General features: G+C 34.1%; 1 protein-coding gene across 1 annotated transcript in view; it reads left to right on the forward strand.

Annotated features, from left to right (window-relative positions):
- Nucleotides 1-89: 89 nt before the first annotated feature.
- The window catches only part of Superdeath (Suppressor of ER stress-induced death), a 49497-nt gene continuing 42863 nt past the window's right edge, over nt 90-6723 (forward strand). The window contains exon 1 of the mRNA XM_077401436.1: nt 90-240. The gene's annotated coding sequence lies outside the window, so the exon portion shown is untranslated. The remainder of the gene's footprint in view (nt 241-6723) is intronic.

Below are 6723 nucleotides of genomic sequence, written 5' to 3' on the forward strand. Positions count from 1 at the left end.
TTCCGATCCAATCCTACGGAAGATCGAATTTGCGGCAACGGTCGCACCGTGGGTATTTGACAGAGTTGCGCGCGCTGATGCAACGTTTTCTCCGATTTAATGGGCGAGAACAGAGCGAGAGCGAGAGTAGAGTTCAGTAGGCGACGCGCGCTCCCTGGCTCCCTGCCACCGTGTGTTCCCGTATATATCCCGGGCGCCAGCATCCCTCGCGCATGGACCCGTACGCGCTCGATAACGCAGGTGAGTGTACGATCATCAGAGTCGGATTTATATATATGTATATATAATATATATAATATAATGTATGTATAATATATATAAATTGAAGCTTTGCGACTCACACAGTTGCGAGGAGTTGTCCCATTTTCCCAAGGGGCACGTCCCACTTCCCGAAATTATTTTCGGGCATTTATCTGAAATGCGTTCTCCCAGATTTCCGCTAGATAAACGAATATAGATGAATGAAGATTTAAATAAGTTTTTCTTTGTTTTTCTAGATTTCTCTTATGCTTATTTACAATGAACAAACAATGAATCAGAAGTGATAATCACTTCGTTAATTATACTGCCTTCTTAAAAAATTTATGAAATTTCCAGTTGCTATTTCATTGAGATTTATTAACAGTGTTTATTCAAGAAACATGAGCCGTTCGCGGAACACTCAGCAAATGATAGAACGTTTTGAAGATATATTTATAAATCGTTTATTTTCGACTTTTAACCGCTTTCAATTTAGTTGGTAGAATTTCAAGATTACGGCTTAGAGCTGCAGTACAGTTTAATCTCGCTGATGCCGACGACGTTATGCACGTGTGGAATTTCGGGATTTTACAGGCGCGGGAGCGTTAGTGTCTTGCTAATTTTGCATAAAAGTAATTGATATATGAATTGCGTTAAATATTTCATTAATTATATTAAATCGAATCATCGCTCTCTAAATTTCATAGAGTAGTTTCGCCACTAATATATTAGAGTGATTGCGATAATCACTTCAAAAGAGAGAGTTGTCATTCTAATTTGAGTAAATGCAGACACTCATAAGGTGGAAGTGAATTTTTCAAATTTTTAGAGCGGCTAGCTCTATCGGAGTGATATGATCTCACTCTAAAGCTATAGTAAATCATGATTTTTTTACTCAAAAATGTAGAGTGACATAATTCACTCTTATGGACACTGATTTACTGCACTCGAAAAGTAAAGAGTGTTCTTTTACTGAAATAGAGTGCGATTTTACTTCAACTTATAGAGTGCAATTTATTCTTTCTTGGCGATCATCACTCAAAGTTCACAGGTTCAATTTTCACGTTTCGTTACACTTGCATTTCACTCGTTTTGAATGATATTTCGCTCTTCGACTTTTAGAGAGTGCGTTGAAAGGGAGATAATGCGAGCAACGTTGTGCAGGTGCTGGTTGCTCGGTAGTTATTTTCTAATCGTCGGACAACCAAGAAGACATCAATTGTTGTCAACCGTTGCGTCGTAGCTTGCGTATAAGTTATAAGTCATAACGCCATAGGACGTATTCTTCCTCAAATAGCGAGCGCATTTGCAAAATGCACCGGTAAGTCTCGTGAAGTGCGAAAATTCGACGTGACATTGAGGATCCAAAACTTCGTGAAGCGTGTTATATGTGTTGCGTTAGTAATTGGTTAGCCGTGATGCGCGATACATTTTAGCACGGGATTTAAGAAATAAATATATTTTGTTTAGTTATTATTATTTTTATTATTTTGTGATCTAGTTGATTTTTAATTTATTAATAAACAATTAAAGATGAACCAACTGAAATCAGAATTAATTCGCGTTTTATTTTAATACAATTTAATCTTCGATAACTCGACAAGCTTCCAGGTGCATATCGTTTACATAATAGATATCGTCTTATCTAACAATAAATAATGTTAAAAATATTTAAATGAAATACAAATAACGAGAGGATTTAAAACTTTCATACAAAATAAGTTTTATAATAAAATACAAAATATATAATACGTTATGATAAATTATCGTTGATAATATCAGTTAAGAAATAATCTAAATAAGGATCACATGGTCCTTTTATAACAACTGAAGTGTCCAGCGAGAACTTTACGAAATTTTCCATATATATATATATATATATATATATATATATAGAGAGAGAGAGAGAGAGATAGGATCTTTTCCTATCATCGTTAATTCTATGGCGAAAAAAAAATCGCGGATAACCGACGTGACCATTTTTCAAACTTTATGATTGGAAAAGCGTTGGGCCAGGCGACAAAGTTTTTCCATTAGCTAGGAAGAGAGGAGTGAGTCGGCGGTTTCATCAGGGCCGAGAATCTCCCGCGTCCTCCCGGAAGATTCTCTCTGAATTGCATCCTCGCCATTAGGATCATAGCGTGCTCTAAAGCGCCTCGCGTCTTTCCCGTTATCTAGCATACTCTCAAACTTTTCTCGGCTATATAGTTCATCTTGCCGAAATTAGCGAGATAAGTCGGATGTCAACAAATTTATTTCCTCATTGATTCTCTCTTTCTCTCTCTCTCTCTCTCTCTCTCTCTCTCTCTCTCTCTCTCTCTCTCTCTCTCGCTCTCTCTTATTATTTCAGCGTCTCACAAGAAGAATTTTACAGCGGAAACAGGGTGTCGCTTGAACTTTCAATCACGTCTACCACGGAAATTGCCTACTCATAAAATTAAAATCTTCTTGATCACCAAACATTAACATGTAGGAAAACCACAATGATAATTCTGTCATATAAATAATGGAAGGGTTTTACATAAGAAAGCAATTATTGAGTAAGTTTATTTTTCTGTAAAAGTTGCTTGTATTTGAATATTTTTACTAACTACGTGATCGTCCTGCGATTTAATAATTTTATTTCCTAAATTTTGAAGGCATCCATTGAATGTTTCCTATATACGTGTACAGTTTTATAAAAATTGAAGTCACTGCAGTATTATGGCGAATAATTACTATGTAAATAGCGCTGCTATATAAATCTAATCAACGGAATATATTGATAATTTTATAATAAAATAGAAACTGCTTTTATACATAATTCCTATGTATCAAAAATATTGTCCTTTGTCGCATATATACATATATTTTGTTATTAAAATTTTAAAATACTTAAAAATTTTTTTTTATAAAGATGGATAATTAAATATAATATTGTTTATATAAATTTCTTTCTCATATATGTATATTTTTCCGTATAAACTATAGTAGTATGTTCTATAAGCAGAAATAAGAGAGAAATGTTATATAAACGTAGGCCCTAAAATGCTTTATTAGAAGTTATAGCAAAAATACGAAATATATAAGAAACAACCCAAACAGTCTTAACCCTCAAACACTCACTTTCTGGGCCACCCATTATAGCTCAGGAAAATTAGACAAAAAAAAACAAATTTGCGGAAAAATTCGCACTCAGCTGAATTTTTGCATAGACCTTTATTTCGTCGTTATAAACAATATGCGAAAAGTGCCCATCAATGTGATCCCTGCTAAAAATTTTACAGAGGGTCAAAGATAAAAAAAAACAGTTTTTTGCGAATATCTCTGTATTCATTAGTTCTACGGCAAAAATAGTTATTACAAAATTTGTAGCTTATAAAATTCTCTATAAAAAACATTCCATAAGTTTTTTTCGTAAGATCAATCGTTTTCATGTCCTGTAGCTTACAAAGTTTCAACTTTCATACATTTCAGAGATAATGCATTGTTTTCCACACTACCTCGGAGATACAGTGCTAGGCGCGTTTTTTGTAATGTGGTGTCCCCAACAGGCCTAATTCATTGTTTTTTTTTTAGAAAAATAAAACAATTAAGTACTTCTTCTTCAATTTCCTTCGTTGGGTCGATATCCATAACTTCTTCAATTTTCATGGCTTCCACCAAGAAATCTACAGGATGTACATCTTCGTAGCTGTTGGCATAGCATTCTTCGATTGCATTAAGTGCTGTGTTGAGGCAAAACTGGCAACGGGAATGTCCACACACTGCTGAATATTTTAAACCAATTTTCCTGCAGCCACAGTAGAATCCACCACTTTTCGAGCAGTTGCAAAAAATGGAGTTTGACAAAGTGTGCGGTGCAGATGGTAGCAAAGATGGAATTGGTTCTGAAATATTATTCCTCCTTATCCATCCTCAGTTTTCAGGATTGAGATTGTTCCTCGAGCCATGTTTGCATTTGATAGTACACCCGATACAAATGCTGTTGAGCAACACTATAGATGTTGGTGGAAGAGTATATAATTTCACTGTCTTATAGTAAGCAGCGTTGATTAACAAAACAATAATATCTGAATGTGTCTATTGATTCCTCATTATGTGAAGCGTCATACATCGCCAAAAGGAAGCGTACTCCTTTAGTAAAAATTAATTGTGGCAAATATACTTTTATTTTAAAAATCTGCAGAATTTCTTAAATCGTCACGTTTTTCTAATATTTTTAAAGCTTTTGATTTACCTTTGTTAAATCGAAGAGCAAATATGGTAAAAGTAAAGACCATATTTTGTTTTTGCACGTAATCACTGGCTGCGACACGACATTCGCTCTATAAGCGGGGTGCGAACTTTTCCGCAGATAAATCCTAATTTTCTAGGCTATTAACACCGCACATGGTTAGCGTAACCTAGTTTGCTTTTTTTTTATTTCGGGATCTAATGCATTAATTTTAAAGTCATTTTTCTAAAATCGATACACCAAACATTAAAGAAAAAGAATATATAGATGAAAATGACATAAAACTTCTGGTATTCGAGATATTTTGAAAAAAAGAAGAGAAAGAACCAATAAAGATCCAAACATTGAGAAAAAAATTTATTAATCCCAAAAAATATTTAATCCAATACGGACTATTAAGTTGCACTAAAAAAGGTATAACCCAGGTAGCAAACACAAGTCATTTTGACGTCAAATACTAGTCATGTTTGTACGAATGACGTCAAATGACCAAAAAGCGACTATGTCTTTAAAAATGACATTATACTGACGTTATTTCATAACGTCATTATAACGTCTATTTTTAGTCATTTTTGGTTTATGACATCGGCGACTAATAATGGACGTTTATAAGACGTCATTTTTTAGACCATTTAAAGACGTCATTTTAAAGACGTCTTAAAGTCGTCCAAATAAGGACTTTTTGTAATATAACTATTTTTACTTCTTAATATTGTATAATAAAGTAATAATAAAATAAAAACCACAAAATTAACTACAATATGTTTGTTTCGCAACTTTATGATTGAAGTGGCGAATTTATGGTATAAGTGGATGTAGTTGCGTGTGATTATAGTTTTATGATAACTATTTCATGCAGTGTTATAGCTATCAAGAAGATTATCATTACAAGATTTTTGAACACTTTAAAGATGTATTTGTTATAGACAAGTACAGTTAATAAGGAAGTATCAGGGTGAGAAGATCGTCACTGTCCACTGGATCATCGAAGTCAAGCGACTCGGGCGCGGTACTGTACTAGAGGATAGGTGGACCGCCTTGAGAGCGGCTATACGCACATGGCTTGTAACGAAACAGTTAAAAAAACTTTTTTTTCTTAGATAAAGAAAAAGAACATTTTTTTATAAACGTTTATCAAGTAAACATTTTATAAAAATTTAATTTCCTAAAAACATTTCTAGAAACCGGTATGTCGTAATGGACCTATTTTTGCCGTCAATAAGACGTCAGAAAATGACGTCAAAATAACGTATCCGCGATGACGTCAATTGTCTGTGCATTAGACCGTCATTTTAACGTCATTATGCTGCCAGTTAGTGACGTCAGGAATGGTCAGTAAAGGACCAAAATTTGACGTCAAAATGACTTGTGTTTGCTACCTGGGAATGCATTCATGTCAACCTTTAAAATTTTTTAATCAAGAATTAATTAATTTAATTAATGTTTAGTTAAACTATATAAAATATTTAGTTGCTCGTATCGGACTAAATATTTTTGGGGATTATTTTTCATTGAAAAAACCGGTTGTTTAAATTAAATCACAATTTTCTTTTAAAAAGAGATACGAGGGTTTAATTATATATGAATGGAAAGGTAATGAGTTGGTTTAAGAAAAAAAATACGTCATAATGATTTGTTTCAAAAAGTATATTTAATCGATGAGGTGAAGTTAGGTGATTTTTGTACTTTTATTAAAGTATATGATTAAACGAATGTTCTGTGCATAAAAAGTCGCATCTTTCGTTAAAAATAATAAGATAAACTTTTTTGTTTTTCTATTTTATTGTCGGTTATTAGGTCGCGCGGATCTTGATCTTCGGGGATCTCGTAATATTTTAAAAAACTTTTAATCTGGACTCTCAAATCTGATCGGAGAGTTATAATCGTAAAGCGCCTTGATGAGCGCCAAACTGAGATCTAGTATGAAATCAATGCGCTTTATTTTCACGTTATATTTTCACATAAAGTGTACATCAAAATCAAGGAATTTACATTTGCTGGATCTAACATGCCGTAAAAATATTTCTTGAGACGAACCGACGCCGCGACGCCTTGCTATTTAAACGTTATCACAGCACTGATGGGTCAACGTAACCATATATATGTTTTAACACATTCTAGCTACGCAGCGTCGAGCACTCAGCACACTAAAGCTGCTATACCGGGGGATTTGTAGTGGGAATGTGTAAGTTCCTCCCCCCCCTGGTTTCAACCTCTTACTCCTCACTCCTCACCATTTAGAAATGCTGGCGCGTGTTCCGAACGAA

The sequence above is a fragment of the Temnothorax americanus genome, unplaced genomic scaffold (assembly GCF_048541705.1).
Source record: "Temnothorax americanus isolate GAGA-0224 unplaced genomic scaffold, ASM4854170v1 Scaffold142, whole genome shotgun sequence".
NCBI lineage: Eukaryota > Metazoa > Arthropoda > Insecta > Hymenoptera > Formicidae > Temnothorax > Temnothorax americanus.